Consider the following 17,489-nt stretch of genomic DNA (forward strand, 5'->3'; position numbering starts at 1 on the left):
AACGATATACGACGTACTGCACGCTGAGCGCAAAAAAAGAAAAAAAAAACGGAAAAAAATGCGTAGAGGTCAAATAATCATCACTGCAATATTTGCTGAACATACCTTCAAATATTTTTATCTAATAAGACGCAATACTGAGATACTCCAAATATTTTTATATGAGAAAAGCATCAGAACCTCATTGAAAACGTGCAGCGCCCACTGCACCGAATAAAATTCACCGGCAAAATAAACTATAATTCGGGAACAAATGTGCGATTATAGCTTACTGCCCGTATATCGTTGCATCGCAATTCGGTTCTGCGCACCGCCATCCAAAACTACTAACAAACACAGCGAGCGTTCACTAAAGAGCAGTTTCGGTTTCGTTCCACGGCCAACGCGGATTCTTCTTCGCTTAGTCATACCCCCATCGCAATCAGCATCACTAAACCAACTCAATTTCTCAATGCAGCTTTCAAGCATTCGCTTTCCGCTTCATGCCTATTGCTGGTAAAGTACAGCGTTTGATGTAGCGCAACGGAAGCATGCAACATACAAATACATCGATAACCGCACAGTACTGCAGCGGCCCAAAGGTGAATTCAACGGCGGCGACGCTCGTTCGCTCCAGCAGTGCCACGAATGTAAACAAGCCGACTGTCGGGTCAGTATGAGCGCGAGAAGAGATTCGAGGCTCACTTAAGCTCATGTCCTTCAAATAATAGAGGTGGGTGATCTAGTTAGTCGAAAACAGCACAATACAGCGTAATAAAATGCGGAAGAAAAATGCGAACTACCTTGGCCCGCTACCGTTTCAGCTGCTCGCTGGCGCACGCTGGCTCTCACGGGCACCGCAGCGCCATCGTGGGAAATACTGCAAGCTCTCAGACGAGAAAATAGCACGGCGTCGTCTGCTACGATTCGCTCCCGGATGCGCTCGAAAATGGATCGTTGTTGTGCGGCCGCTTCCTGAAAACGGATGGTTTAACATTTTCTTTGAAGGTTTCTAGGCTCATGGAGCAAATATCTGTTCTAGGGAGCTATGCGCGTGATCTGTGCGTCGCGTCTGTACGCTGATGTGTCGCTCGGAAATCGTGGACGTATGAGGAGGGAGATCACGAATGAAAAATAGGTAATAAATAAATTTAGACAGACATCGGTAGAGTTAATGACTAATAATGATGATTCGTAATGACGTGTAATGACCAATAAATCAAACAACGACTGGTAATGACCGCAACTGATTGGAAGTGAGTAAAAATGCTTTGCTATGGTGGCAATGGCTACAATGACTATGGATGACTCATTATGACTACGAAACGACCAATATGTCAAATGACGACTTGAAATAACGGCAAATTATTGGAAATGAATGACTAGGTATGACTCATCATGACTGCTAATGACTGTGAAATTACCACTATATATGTCAAACGACGGCTTGTAATGACCGAAACTGATTGGAAATGAGTAAAAATCCTCAGCTATGAGCGGTAATGACTACAATGACTAGGCATGGCTCATCATGACTGCTAATGACAACGAAACGAACAATATGTCAAATGACAACATGAATGAACGCAACTCACTGGAAACGAATAAAAATGGTTAGCGATGAGTGATAATGATTACAATGAACAGAGATGACTCATCATGACTACGAAGCAACGAATATTTCAAACGACGAATTGAAATGACCAAAACTGACTGGAAACGAGTAAAAATCCTTAGCTATGAGCGGTAATGACTACAATGACTAGGCATGACTCATCATGACTGCTAATGACTACGAAACAACCAATATGTCAAACAACGAAATGAATGAACGCAACTCACTCGAAACGAATAAAAATGCTTAGCGATGAGTGATAATGATTACAATGACTTGTAATGACTCATCATGACTACGAAGCGACGAATATTTCAAACGACGAATTGAAATGACCAAAACTGACTGGAAACGAGTAAAAATCCTTAGGTATAAGCGGTAATGACTACAATGACTAGACATGATTCATCATGACTGCTAATGACTACGAAAAGACCAATATGTCAAGCGACGAAATGAATGAACGCAACTCACTGGAAACGAATAAAAATGCTTAGCGATGAGGGATAATGATTACAATGACCTGTAATTACTCATCATGACTACGAAACGACCTCTGTCAAGCCTTTTTCTGGCTTTTTGTCGGCGCACCCAACATCTGCACGATGTTGAATAAATTGAATTGAGTTGAATATGTTAAACAACGACTTGAAATGACCGCAACTGACTGGAGAAACGAGTAAAGAGGCAAACGATGAGAGAAAAATGATAGGGGAGGAAGGGTAGGCTTTAGCCGTTCTCCTCTTAATGTTGAAGAGACCGTCTAATGTTTCGTTGAACATAGATATACCTATTCCTTCTTTGGATAATATGCTAGTGGTGGTGCTGACTCTGTTGCAAACATTTCATTAAGTTTCAATACGAGCCTAGAACAATAGGATTGAAATGGGAAGGCATAAACTGCACAAATTTAACACCTTACTAAAAGAAAGTCTGCGCGTGAAGATGTTGCAGTCTTAACAAAGCAGTCTTTTTGTGGCTACAAGAAACTATTGTTTTTCTTGCTGAAAATAATGAAAGAAGCATTATAATACTGGCGACATTTTTTTTTTATTTAGGGCTTTATTCTTGGAGCTCGCGGAATGTATTCTTATAATAGGTCCGAATTAAGTTCACATCCGCTGACCGCAAACACGATATTATGGGGCCACCCTAGGTGCATAGCAAAGGGAAATGCAGTACTTACGTTGCACACGCCGTTCAGTTACTACCATAATCGACAGAAGCGGACATTTAGTATCAAAAAAGTATCTGCAGAGGCTTTAAAACTGCTCAATTAAGATGAAATCAAATATTGTGACTGCAATGGGCATGTAGCTTCTTTACATGCTGGAAGAAGAAGGGGCGTCGAGTTCTTCGCAACGCTTTCATATGCCTTTTTTTAGCAAATTAATCTTTTATTAAAAATAAATAGTATGAATAAATATGTCGGCACTCTCATTTTGGGCCGCATAATGAATGCCGTGGCCCATCAGGACAACTTTCTGTTTTGTGAGTGCTAATTTAGTCTTCAGTCCTCATCGATACTCTACGTCTCCCTCTCCCAGTTGAGCGCACTGTCAAGCACGGGCCTGGGCGACCGACTTTATATGACCGCCCGGGGCCTTGGGGCTGCGGCAAATAGCGCTCTGTACCCCGGAATCCATCGCCTGCAGATGTGCTTCCTCCAAAATAAGTTTCCAATAACGGTATTTCTTTCTCCCTTCTGGAAAAATGCTCAAGTTAGCAAAACTCATCTCAAAGTAGACACGTGGGTTTTACCTGTTCTTAACGCAGCACCTGTTGTTTTAAATAAAGTAGTAGTAGGTGGCTGGCTTTCTTCCTGATGAGACAATCTTACTTATTATTCACACGCAGACGCCTACATAAAGAGAGACGCTATTGTACCACGTTTGTAGAAAGTTTGTGGCAGGCGACTTGTTGAAAATAAATATATATCATTTGCATCCAAGTCGTATTGCACATTATATAATAGCGCACTGTTATTCGGACATGGGAGTAAGGCTACATAATCCATTTCAGAATATTTGCAAGGACTGCGACGAAATACATTTTTCCACTATTATTGCTCTCTAAACTTTTATCTGGCAAGAGCACCCTGCTACGGTCTAAGGCACGGTTCCTTATAAATGCAAGTTTTTTTTATTTTTTTTTCCCTCTTTTCCCCCAGGTGTTTTGCCCTTGGAACTAAGACAAGGACGCTATGGTGTACCTCGTATTCCTACCCGTGTGTTTGGTTGTTTCCAGTCGATGTGTGGAACCAACTAGACGTCTACACTAGCCTGTTTCCAGCTTCACTGTGAACACATTTCTTGTCCTTCTTTTGAGGAGCTTATCAGTAATTTGCTCTCCTGATCTCGCTAAAAATGCTAAAGCCACCGGAATTTTCTCTTTATGGAAACATCCAGGGGGGGGGGTAGGACTTTTGTTTACCGACCTTTTATGCTATGAGATAGCATGAGAAGCCCATTGAGGCCGTTTTCTCTGCGACGTTGTTAACTTTTATCACACATTATCGGTACTTTTTCGCAGTGATGGTATGTGGGGTTACATTCTAGTGTATGATTAAGCATGGCACGTGGTACATTGCCGTTGATGATTATGTCATGCCATAAATTATCGTGATTAATTAATTTCTGCTGACTGGTGTGTGTGCGTATACGCGCGTTTGTGTGTATGTGCGTGTGTTCGGAAAACGTGGGGACGTGAGTGCGGTGACTAAGTGTATGTGATATGGTAAGGGGAATTATTAGGCATGATACCTGATAAATGGTCATGCCAAGCGTGTTGTGTTATGAATTATTAATTTGGTAATTATTGTCTCTGATGGGTATTTATACAAGCCATGTAGAAGCTAGTGTGTATGAGACGTATCACCAGTTATAGCTCATATCTCATAGTCGTGCAAGTCACGAGTCTGGAAGTGACGTCGCATAAACCAAAAGTGACGTCATGGAGACGCTGCGGGGAAACGCCCAACGAGCTTCTTGTGCTATTGCAAGTCAGGCAAACGTTGTCTAGACAACCGGTAATTGTTTTTTAAGATAACGTGGGGGAGCGATTTGCGCACACAGTATGCGAAAAATAGCAGCCAGCTGGAAATCTCGGTGTGGTTTATGTGTTTATGAGTTATAAAGCCACATGTTAAAAAACAAAAAACAAAAACGAATGCCTAGGTACCGGAGACAGGGAGCGATAAAAAGATACTTGCACAGCATACATGCTGGAAGAGTCTTTTTTTTTTTTTTTCATTAGTGTTAAACTTATGTCTCGTCTGACGAATGCTGGTAACTCTCGTTGTTCATTCCGAGAGGCATTTAATGAATGTAGACATTTCTTGCTTTGTTGCGTCCTTTTTTTATTCTGGGGGATCGATGCATGTGGGAGGGGGGAAGGAGGTAGCGGCGAGAAGTTTGTCATCATCAGAATAGGGATGTGTATGCTTAAGAATGGCACCTGTTGTTTTTTTGTTTGGTTTTTCAACAAAATTTTATCTATGTAGAATTCCTGGGGAAGAAAGAATTTCAAATGTTTAGAGTGGCTAAACCTAGCATAACTTCCGAAATCACTAGTTAGGTGTAATTTAACTTGGTAGATGGTAGATGTAGACGACGTTGTCGCTTTATTCTCCTCCGCTAGTTTTCACGCCCCTTGGCGCGGCGCATCTCAGCCTCTGAAAACTGACACCAAGTGTCACGCTCGCTATCCCTTTCAAAGCAAACTAAATTCACATGGCTCATCATGCCAGTTTATTCAGGTAAACCACATGACACATACGTCATCGCTCACGTCGCACACGCGTTTAATGTAAGCAAACACAAAGACGAGTAATTGTAAACAGGCGCCGTGACTTAACCGTTCACCAATCAGTGCCCAGCCATATCACCTGCCAACTACCACCTACCAGAGGTACGAAGGTACGATTGTGAGGAGGACCGCGAGGTGTGCTGCCCAAGTTGCCAGAAGGGAGATAGATACAAAGCCCCGCTTGAACCACGCCGCACAAAAGTGCCCGCGTGGTCAGTAAGGAGTAGCCTGTCTGACTCGGGATCCAAGGGTTCTGGTGGGTTTGATCCACATCTCACCCTCCCATTTGAATGGGGAAGCCTGAGTTGGCAGCGCCTGCCCGCTCGGCCATGTCATGTGGTCTCGTGACGACGCAGGGAATGGCGAGCCGGTTAGAACCAACGAGATAGTGATTTCGCACTAAAAGATCGTTTCGTTAATCTACATGCTCCCCTTTTTTAACGTGAGAAAAAAAATAGTCATGACAACGGAAATGTACAGAGTCGTCCACTCTTAGTTTGGACGTCGCTCCGTGCTGCCGGCACTCCGCGGAGCGTCTCTGGCGTGCGCCGTAGAAAATATTGCGCAGAAGCAGCAAGAGCCGTAGGCGACAGCACCGTAGGCGATATATGATGCGGCCGGTAGGTGTGGTGTGCCGGTGTACGGCGTGCCGGCAGGCGCTGGCGGCACAGAGCGATATTTTAACAGTGGACGACCCTGTACCTCCACCGAATCAACAGGGTCTATTATTCTAGACGTACTTCTGCTGTTATGTATTTGCAATGGCAGCGAAGGTCGTGAAAAACTGAGAGCATTAGTATTGTTCTTTGCATATTGTGTTTGCAAAGTGTCTGTGGTCACATGCATCGAAACATAGATGAAGAAAATATCAGAACATTTTAAAATATTGTATGTAACTGCCACCGTTTGTTACGTGACAATGGTCTTTTTTTGTCCAGTTAGTTTTCTTACATTGCATGCTAATTCTAACGGAAGACATTTAAGTTATGTGCCCCAGGTTATAATTCCTAATTTCAGACGGTTTCTGCTACCGCTGGTACGTCTTCAAATGCCTTCCCCCCCCCCCCCCCCCCCCCACACACACACACACACACACTTGTGGTGATAGAGAGCGCCAGTTTTGAATTAATGCAGTAATGATGACTATGATTTAGTAACTCATTACATTGCATGGTACAGTGTGTGTTTAACAGTTGTTCTTATGTGATTAACAGTGTGTAACGGTTACCGAACCAGCATTTTTAACAGTGCACCTTAGAACGTTAGGCTACAGATAGAAAAAGTGGCTTCCAGATTTCAAGATCAAAAACGAGCAGAAGAAGGCAGAAAAACTTCTCGCGCGTCTGAGCACCTTAGGCCCATCATGCAAGGAAAAGAAAAAAACCGAGCGGCACCCGGCACAGTTTGCAGCTTCGGAGTGGATTCGGTAATGCCAGCTGAATAGATGCGTGCAAAACAATGATAACAAAAGAAAAAAGCGGGAACAACGGCTATAAGGTTTCGCGAAACGGGCACAGGAGGCGCGCAGGCTCAGGCGGGACCTCGCCTCACAGCCGCGCCGAGGCCGGAATAATCCATATCCCGCCAGAAAGCACGGCACTTGCGCGATCGCTCTGCATCCTCCCAAATTCGCGCATCCTGCTCTTCCTGTTCCTCCGGCGACGCAAGTGCTCGCTCTTCGTCTTTCCAACTGTTGTGGGAGGCTTTAATTTTTGTTTCGTTGCTGGCCCGCTAGACACCCCACTTTCACCGTGCATTTTAAAGGAAGGGAGAGAGGGGTTAGGAAAGAGGGCGCGATAGCTGTTCGGAGAGAAGAAAAGTAAAAGGAGGTGGAGGGGGAGAGTAACCGGCCTTTTTTCTCGCCTTCCCTTACAACCTCTTCCCCAACTCCACCCGTTTTCTTATATATTTATTTTTGCGTGCAGACGTTACTCTGGTCGAGGCGCTATATCGCCGTCCCTTTGAAGCGTGTTTGTTTCCAGGCAAAACAGGCAGCGCGCTCAAATTCTCTAAAAGCACGACGTGAACCGAACCTCCGGGCCGCACTCCCAATGGCGCCCAAGAAAGGAATACTAGAGAAAGGATCGCTTCTTTGTGCGGTTCTTTTTTTTTTTTCTTTGTCCTCTCTCTCAACTCGCGTTACAACATTTTTGCAGAGTCGCTCAATCGATACATATCGATTTCTCGGCCCTTTCCTGTTCGCGCCTGGCCCTCCACCGGCGCCGGCTTTGACTTGCTCCCGTGGACGGCGGCACGCGAAGGAAGAGAGGACATGCGGACGCGCCTGGGCACATATGCGCGCACCGCTGCTCCTCCGCATGCGCCGGAGATGACGGCGGGCCCTGACGCGCCGGAGGTGCGGCTGCTGCGTCTGACCAGCTCGTGAGCGCGCCTTGTCTCGGTCACATCGGAGTCGTAGCGCGTGTCGGAGCAACGGAAGAGAATCTTGGTCGCTTTGACACTTAAGACAGCGTTGCGTATCGTGTGCCATGAATGAAGAGCGTGGCTAAATGGGCTTGTTAGTGCATACTTGAAAAACAAAAAAAAAAAAAAAAGATCGCTTTGGCCGTTTGGTAGGTAGGGTACGGATGAGGAGATGATTTCCAGCGCTTTTGTGTGGTCGGGGATGTCTGCACTGTTTCCTCGCACCGAGAAGCGACGCTGAACCTTGAAAGTAGGGACCGCGCAGCGTGCTGAAAAGTCGGTTTCGTAAGAGTTGTGGGCTATACCTGTAAACTGAATACAATGATTAGTTTGGGTAAAGAACTTTGAAAATTGACGATTCAAATATTGCTATGAATGACAGCATAACTAAAAAAAGAAAATAGACGTGAATTAAAATGACTGAGCGATGGAACGTGACCGAGAGTGACTAAGGAAAATCAAAGATGACTAAGCATAGCTGAAGAAAATATAAAGTGACCTGACATGATTCAGGAAAATCGAGGATGACTGCGAATGAATCGGCAAATGAAAAATTACTGACCATAACTCAGCAAAATTAATGACCAATCATGAATCTGCAAAATTAAAGGTGACAAATAATGACTCAGTAAAAATTTGAGGTGATCAAGCATGGCTTCGCAGATTATATTGCGATCAAGCATGACTCAGCAAATTCAAGATGACTAAGAATGAATCAGGAAATGAAAAATGACAGCTTTACTCAGAAAAATGAAAGGCAATTAAGAATGACTTAGCAAAATAAAAATGACTCAGAATGACACAGCAGATTAAAGACTGCGAAGCATGGCTCATCGAAATTGCATACGGCTAAGCATGACAGGAAAATAAAATGGCCTACTCCGCTTCGCAAGCTTTTTGGAGCAATACGAAAGAGAAGGCGACCAATTTAGATTACGTACAGATCATGCGTTTTTCAGCGTGCCTGTTGACCACGGTGTAAGAATGGGCCAGAAACGCAACCATGTACTACGCGTGAGCCACTTGGCAGATTAGGTGCAACTACTGCCTGTAGATGGCGCCAAATGTATGCGGTGATTCGAGCACTGGGGTTCGGGACATCCATGGCAGGCTAAATTATGAAACAGTGGAAGCAAGTAAGAGAGGCGGTTTGAGGATTGGTGGAAAAGGCCAAGAGAGTTCTGTTGGACCGTGCAGAGGAAGTAATCAATCAGCCAAATAAAAAATAAATAAAATGTAGTGAGCTTTCAACGTATTACGAGCTAGGTGACATTTCTCACCACCCCGTGAAAAAGGGGATGCTAATAATTATCTATCTGTCGATGTGCGTAGCGATAGCGAAGCGGAAAAGAAAGGAAGAAAAGATTAAAAAGGAAAACAAGTCATGGTGTCAAATAAAGGGGCCAAAACAGTCTTCAATCTGCTCCTCATCACTACCTAACCGAGAATCGAAAAGGCGTGTGCTTTCGCATTTCCTCGCCATCGATCTGATTTTTCTTCTTTCATTTCGTTCCATCACAGCGTGGTTTAGGTGCCAACTGAAATGTGAGACAGTTAATGCGCCTTTTACTTCATAAAAAGTAATTTTTTGAGGAGAAATATGACGTGCAGGCGCAGCGCAGCCTGTTGCAGCGAACTCTGAAACTCGCCAGTCGCAGGTGGCCTCGATCTTCCATTCCAGGCACAAATAAAGAAGCACCCATAGCTATTTTAGCAAGTGCCCTTTGCCCACAAAACAAAATAAGTAATCAAAGGAATATTCGTCACTGCCCTTACACGCTACTCCACAGATCTCAGCGGGAACCAAGAAGCCCAAACCAAAGCTTTGCTGATAAGTAATTACTTGAATGGCTCAAATATATTTCTCCTTGTTCCTATTACACACGAACGAATTGGGGGAGGGGAGAGGGGGAGGGGGGGGGGGGGGGAGGGATAAGAACAGTCCATGAAATTCTCCCGGCTGCGGATAGCATGTCTTAACCATAAGTACACCCTTAACCATCTTTGAGATAGAAGGCAACGTTTGTTTCCTAGTCGTCTTTAGTGACGTACGAGTGAGAAAGGAAGGCGTATAATTGGGAATGCTATTTCGCTTTCAAGTCTTACTTCTGCAATATAGTTTATTAGAGGGTTTTGTTTCATCTTCTGACATCACTCTGATCAAATATACTTAAACTATAGCCCTATTATTTGAAAAAATGACGGCAGACCAGCCCATAAACTTGACATGTGGGGCATAAAACATTGAGGCAATAATGCTGAACTGTTTTTCTATACTTCGTTCATTTTTTTTTTTAATATTCATTGAATTGAGGCGTATTCCCAAACCATCAGTGGTGTAGTGCACCAATGCCGCCGCTGCTAATTGTCTTATAATTATTCTGCTTTTCACTAGGTGGCGCAGTTGACCTCCTTTACTGTAGCAAACCTGTGGAAGCCTGAACACCTTGTACTCGAATATGATGGCATCCATTTGGATGTCGATGCAGGCGCTGTCACTCTCTAGGCCCTATAGGGTATAGAGATAACGATGGTCATGTGGATGAAAAAGTGGTTGCTCAAAAGCAGAGAGGTGATATAAGGCTAGGCATGTTAGATTTAATATGTATTTAAAGAAGATGGCGAATTTATGGACAGAGCTTTAGCACCATTAAAGATATAAAGAAAAAAAAAACTGTGAGCCTGGTGACAACTGTACATCCAGTTTCAAAGGGGGCGCTTCTATTTTCTATGTATCCATTCTGTATACTGTTTGTGGTTCGCAAATTCGTGAATGGAACTCGATAAGTTCAACGAATATGAAAGTAAAAAGTAAAAGAGTAAAAAGAGATCTAGGGTATGTGATGAGGATATTATGATCATGTATTCTTATTGAGAAAGTGTTGCAGTAGGTTCTGCTTTTTCGATTTTGATTTCTAATATGCATGGAGATGACTAAAACGCGCTACCTGCACAGTGCCAGAGGAAACTCTGATAGGGGCAAACCGACTTTTATTTCCTGTCTGGGGAAGGAAATGAAGCGAGTGGAATTTAGGAAGCATAGATAGTGAAAAGATTCTCGGGAAGCGCAGACGAAGGTTTCTATGCGACTGCGCCTCATGCGCCCATATACGCCATAAGACCATATAGAGCAAAAGAGTAAGTATACTTCCTTGCTCTGAGCAGGAGAAAAAAAGAGGAATGACAGCTGCTTTTCATTTGCGTGGCCTACAAGCGGAGTCAAGGGGACGAATTCCGCTGCAGAGCGTTCTCTGATATAGTCCCCTCTAGCGCACACATGTGATGCGGGGCGGAAATGGAGTATGCGCACGAGGAAATGCGTTATGACCCCTGTACCGGCATTGCGAGTTTGTTTCTATTTTTGTCCCCAATTTGCAAAGATGTCTTCGAGCGAAACGTACGACTCAGCTGCTCAAACGAAGCGACGCGTACTTCTGTTGCGGTGAGGACACGCACGTGACAGAGAGTACGGACCTCGGACTTAGGAAACCGGCGCACGTGCTTCGACCTCGTCAGACTTGGAACAAACGGGTGCGAAGTTTCGGCCACCCTTCATTTCGGCGGTATCTTTACACCTCAGCCAGGCCCACATGGTCCCCATTCCGTCCCTGCTACAGCCGGAGCCATATTTACATTGCGGCGAGAGAGGCGGACGAAGCGCTGACGGTCAGGCTTTGCCGCTCGCGTCCGTTGGCTGCCGCGGGCACAATGCGGCAGCCACCTCCGACCTGCGGAGCACACCAATGCGCTGAATGAGCGTGCGGTCCTGCGGACGAAGCGCGCGGCTATTTGGACTAACGGGATATATCTCTTGGGGGAGGGGAAGTTCTGCGCGCAGGCTTTCCTAATGAACGCGAGACGTCGTGCTTTACGAGTTCTGTCCGTCCTCCCGAAGTCCCATTGGGCAGTAGCTAGGCGTCACCTCATGCCGCCCTCCTGCCATCAATCCGCTGCGAACGTTTTCCCCTCTCTATCCAACTGGTATCCGGTCACCGACGGCCAGTGCCGCTGCAGGCCGAACCAAGAAGAGAGCCTGTTGTGAGCCCTGCCTCGACTTTCTTACGGTACACTTAAGACCTCCATAATTTTCCACGTAAACTTGCAGGAAATACAATTTCGCCACGAGTGCGGTAAATGTTCGCGAATTATAGATAGTAAAGTGAAAAATTTTCTTTTAAAAAGTGGTCGTTTTTTATCTCCCGCTGCAAGGCCTGCTTATTAGTATCTAACCTTGCCGCTTGTTTACGTCGTAAGCCTTTATTCATTCCGCCTTTTAAGTCCTACACAACATGAAACTTGGACGATAGTTTGTTAAGGAGCTATAGTCTCCTGTCGTAATCATGAGATTAGGAGATATGACTTATTCAGTGACGTGCACTCGCGTATGACAACATTCTGTTTGCGCATACGACGATTGCGTTTTTTTCTTTTTGTGGATATTTAAAATATAATTTAGTTAAATGTAGGAAAGCTAAATGTGTAATTGTTTGGTTCACATGAAACGAACCCAGTGAATACTTAAACTACGGAAACGACTTAATATGGTTTCGGTCTTCACTAACAATAACCGTCTTGGGGTGACTTTAACTTGGAATTAAAAATGCAAAAATATAAACTGTGAAAGCCGAGGATTCTTGAAGAAAAAGTGTAAATCAAGAAAATATGATTTCTTTGTGTTTTCATTCAATTTGTAGTTATATCGTTTTTGTCCTCTTGCTCAGTGCCCTTTGAGCCTGTAAGACAGTTTGAATAAATAAAAATATAAAATTGCAAGGGTCCTAGCAAACACGCGTAACGAATAAGAGAGAGAGAGAGAACAACTTTTATTTAAAATGCCTGCAGAATCGGTTAGGCTCCCTCCACGCAGGGAGGACAAGCTTTTACCGCGACGCGGCCACTACGTCAGTCTCGTGCGTTGTGCTCCTTGAGGTCTTGTTACGTCCCTCGCTACTTCCGCGGGTTCGAGAGGGCCGCCGCCCCCTTCTTGGGGGTGCTGCCCCCCCTCTCCTCGGTTTCGCTCGGTCGCTGCCTCTCTAGAGCTGCCGAGACCTGCTGGACGGCCTTGAGTTGTGTCTCTTGATCACAGCTCCTCGTTGCAGCCTCTAGCTGCGGCGGGATCGTCGTCTTCTCGCTGGCTTCGCGCGGATTTACTCTACAGTCCCAAAGGATGTGAGCCGCGGTGGCTCTCTCCTTCGCGCATAGTCTACACATGTCGCTCGCGTGCACACTCGGACACATGTGCTTAGCTAGCACCGGGGTAAGCAGGGACCCTGTCTGTAACTGTCTGTATAACACTGCCTCCTTCCGGGTAAGCCCCGGGTGAGGTGGCGGCATAGTCTGTCTGTTCAGTCTGTACCATTTCACTATTTCGTTGAAGGTGGTCATCTTGTCCTTGGCACTGCGCCGCGACCAAGACTCCGAGTCGGCCGTGCTTGCAGCCGCGCGGTTGGTTAGTCCTCGCGCGGCCGAGTTGGCCGTCTCGTTGTGGTTCACGTTTCCGCGTTCCGACACGTCACTGCCCATGTGGGCCGGAAACCACTTGATCACCACAGGACTTTTGCGTTCGATGTCTTCGGCCTTGCGCAGTATGCGCGCGGCCTCACTACATACCCTACCCTTGGCGTAGTTCTTCACTGCCGTTCTAGAGTCACACAACACTGTAGTGCATCCGGGGTCGGAAACGGCCAAGGCGATGGCCACCTCCTCCGCCCGGTGCGCTTCTCGAGTCCGGACGCTCACCGCGGTCTTCGTTGCACCCGTCGATGCCCCGACAACCACCGCCGCGTATGCGTCGGTGTTCCCTCGATACTCCGCCGCGTCCACATAGGCGGCGCCTTCTTCTCTGGCGTGGAGGTCTACGAGAGCCCTGGCCCTCGCCAACCTCCGCTCCCTGTTGTGCTCGGGGTTCACGTTCTTCGGGATCGGGAAGACCCTGAGCTTTCTGTTGATGCTATCTGGTATAGGTACGTCTTTCTGCTGCTTGCCTTCCCTCGGTTCGAGGCCAAGGTCCCGCAGTATCTGTCTTCCGGTTCTCGTTTCAGAGAGACGCTCGAGTTGCGCCGTTCTCTGTGCTTCGGCTATTTCGTCCAGCGTGTTGTGGACTCCCAGCGCCATGAATTTTTCGGTGCTCGTGCTCCCGAGGAGACCGAGTGCCGCCTTATATGCCTTGCGTATGGTGGCGTCTATCTTGTTACGTTCACTCGGCCTCCAGTTGTGGAAGGCGGCCACGTACGTTATGTGGCTAACTGCGAAGGATTGAACGAGCCTAGTCAGGCTCTCCTCCTTCATCCCCGCTTTTCTGTTGGACACCCTCTTGATGAGTCTCATTGCCGCAGCCGCTTTGCCCGCGAGCTTGTTGACCGTTTCACCGTTGGCTCGGTTTCGCTGGATGAGCAGCCCGAGTACTCGAATCTTCTCGACCTCCGGTATTACTTGTCCTCCTGCCGTCTTGACCGTGATCTTGGGACGCTCGTACTTGACTTCCATATTTTTTCTTTTCCTGCCCGATCCTTTCGGGGGAATCACCAGCAGTTCTGACTTGGCCGGAGAGCAAACGAGTCCAGACCCGTCCAGCTGCTCCTCGATGGCGTTGACCGCTTCTTGCAGCGTTGTCTCGATGTGTCCGTCGCTTCCTCCCGGTACCCATAGCGTAACGTCGTCGGCGTAGATGGTGTGCCGGACTCCCGCTACTCTTTCTAGCCGGGTGGCCACCCCGATCATCACGAGGTTGAAGAGTAGCGGGGAGATTACCGACCCCTGCGGAGTTCCGACGCTGCCCAGCTTCTTCTCTTCGAGCTGCAGGTCTCCCGCACAGATTTCGGTGGTCCGTTCCGTCAGGAAGTCTTTTATGTACTGGTATGTCCTCCTGCCCATGTTTAGCCTGGATACTTGGGCCAGGATAGCCGAGTGCCTCACTTTATCAAAGGCGCTCTGCAAGTCCAGCCCGAGTACGGCTCTGTTGTCCTTGGTGCCCGTCGTATCGTCGATGATCTCGTTCTTCAGTAAGATCATGGCGTCTTGCGTCCCGAGTTTGTTCCGAAACCCGATGATGGAATTTGGGTAAAACTCCGATTCTTCCAGGTAACGCTGCCACCTGTTCATGAGAACGTGCTCGAGGACCTTTCCCACGCACGAAGTGAGCGAGATCGGCCTGAGGTTCTCTATGTTGGGTGGCCTGCCAGGCTTGGGGATGAGGATCGTCTTGGCTGCTTTCCATTGCTTGGGTAGCCTTCCTTCTTGCCAGCACTTGTTGTAGAAGTTCGTGAGCGTTTCGATGGCCGCTTCGTTGAGGTTCTTGAGCGCTCTGTTGGTCACTCGATCGGGACCCGCGGCAGACCTTCCATTGAGATTCTGCAGGGCAACTCTGACTTCCCAGGTCTGGATGTCGCGATCTAGCGTCTCGTTCTCTTTGCCTTGGTAATCCGGGTGTCTTTCCGTGGGGGTGGTCGGCAGGTACTTGGCGTCCAAGCGCCGCTTGACCTCGTCTTCCCCGTGTTCGCAGATTGCCTTGTGTAGGATCCTGGCCAGGTTGTTGTGTTGGTGGCCCTTGGTCTTGGTTTCGTCGAGGAGGTTCCGCAGCATGTTCCACGTCTTGCCCTTGTGCATCTGTCCGTCGGCTTCGTTGCAGGCCTCGTTCCACTGTTGGGTGCATAGCACCCTGCAGTGGACCTCGATCTGCCTGTTGAGCTCGGCGATCTTCTTCCTTAGACTTCGGTTGGTTCGTCGCTTCTGCCACCTCGCCTTTATGGACTGCTTGGCTTCTATCAGGTGGGCCAGCCGACTGTCCATCTTGTCTATCCGTTCGTCCGTCTCTAGCTCTTTGGTGGCTCCTTCCGTCGTCTCAACGACGTTGGCCGCCCATTGCTCGATGTCCGTAATGTCCTCTTGCACCGCGGATAGCGCCTTTCGAAAGGCGTCCCAGTCCGTAATGCGATGCTTCCTTATGCCGGTGTTGCCTTGGCCTTCGAGCGGTACGACGACCTCCACGATGTAGTGATCGCTGCCCAGCTCTTGGCCCGTGTTTCTCCATTTCGCTTCTCTTGATCCTCCGTCAGTTTTGACGAAGGTAAGGTCCGGAGTTGTGTCTCTCGTAACAGAAGTGCCAATCCTGGTGGGAAAGGCCGGATCCGTGATTAGGTTCAGTCCGACGTCGGTGGCGTCTTGCATCAGCTCTCTCCCCTTGACTGTCGTTCTGTGGTAGCCCCAGTCTTGGCTCGGAGCGTTAAAGTCTCCGCACACTACGAGCGTATTGCTCCCCGCGACTGAAGTTGCCTTGTGGAGCAGTGCCTTGAATTTCTGTTGTCCGTGGGACGGATTGCTGTAGACGTTCACCAGGAAAGTGCTCTCCTTCCTCTTCTTGCCCGTGATTACTTCCACCGTGCAGTGTTCGATGGCGCTTCTTCCGAGCATTTCGTGTTCCACGAAGGTGATCCCTTTCCTAACGAAGGTGCAGACCCCTCTGCCCTTGCCCTTGGACGTGTCCCTTTTGCTCGGCGGGCTGTCGTGCGACCGGTAGCCCGGCAGTCTCGGCGTCTCTTCGCTGTGTGTTTCTTGAATCATTATGACGTCTGGTTTCCTCGTTAGTTGCTGCAAGTGTTGCTGCAGCACCGCTCTCTTGCCGGTAAAGCCGTTGCAGTTCCAGTGCCAGACCAAGAGGTCTCTCACTGGTGGTGTGGATGTTGCTGCACGTGCTGTCCCGTCCATGATTGCTGCAGTTTGGCGGTGATCTGTGCTTCCATACCTTGTATTTGTGCCTGTATCTGCGTCTGCAGCTGTGCTTGCGTTTGCGCCATCATGTTCTGGATCGTGCTCTGTATGTTCGTTGTCATCTGCTGAACCGTTTGCGTGAGCGCAGTAAGGCTTTCGTTGGTTACCTTGCTGATCGCCTCGAGACGGTCGAGTCTGTCGTCCTGTTTTTCGATTCTCTCCATTGTCTTTCGTTCCCTGGCGCCCTCTATGGCTCTCCTCTTGGGAGCCGGTCCCGCCGCTTTCGTGGCTCTCGGGTCCACCTCGACCTCTGGTTCGTCCTCGGTTATCTCTTCTTGTTTCCTCTCTTGTGCGGGCTTCGGCAGCAGCTGCTGCTTTTGCTGCATCGCAATTAATGTCGTTAGCTTCGCGTTGATTTCCTTGATGGTTGCGTCCTGTTCGGCGATTCTCTGCTTTAGCTTCTCGTTCTCGTCTCTTAGGGCTTTTATTACCACCCCGTTCTCTTCTTGGAAGTTCTATGAGTTTGTGTGCTACCCAAGGAAAATAATAAAATATATATACTTTGTGGGCTATATCATTAACCAATAGCATTTTTACACAGGTGTATTCATATATTCTTACACCACATAAGTGTCATACTGTAATCAATATCTGCAGGCGCATTTTTTCTTTAACAGAACTAAATCATGCGAGTGGCTAATGGGGTTGTCGTTGTTTTTATTGTTGATTTTGTTTTGTCAAACAGCCGCTATTACTCAGGAACATGTGATTTTCTTACCCCAATCGGCAGCTTGGAGCGTGTCCGGAATGCCTGCATCAGAACGCATGGCTGACACAAGGTAAGCAACGCGTTTAACGGGGCAGTTATAGCGGAAAGAAAGCTGTTACAGATACGTATACTGCGCTGAGGCGAACGTTTATAGTTTATTCTTATATTAACATAGAAACATCAACAGCT

General features: G+C 47.4%; 1 protein-coding gene across 1 annotated transcript in view; it reads right to left on the reverse strand.

The window, feature by feature from the left end:
- The window catches only part of LOC146205338 (protein-L-histidine N-pros-methyltransferase), a 209,506-nt gene extending 208,643 nt beyond the window's left edge, over window positions 1–863 (reverse strand). The window contains exon 1 of the mRNA XM_084589985.1: window positions 783–863. The gene's annotated coding sequence lies outside the window, so the exon portion shown is untranslated. The remainder of the gene's footprint in view (window positions 1–782) is intronic.
- Between the last annotated feature and the right edge of the window lie 16,626 nt (window positions 864–17,489).

Source organism: Amblyomma maculatum, chromosome 1 (assembly GCF_055883805.1).
Source record: "Amblyomma maculatum isolate TAMU_Amacu chromosome 1, ASM5588380v1, whole genome shotgun sequence".
Taxonomy (NCBI): Eukaryota; Metazoa; Arthropoda; class Arachnida; order Ixodida; family Ixodidae; genus Amblyomma; species Amblyomma maculatum.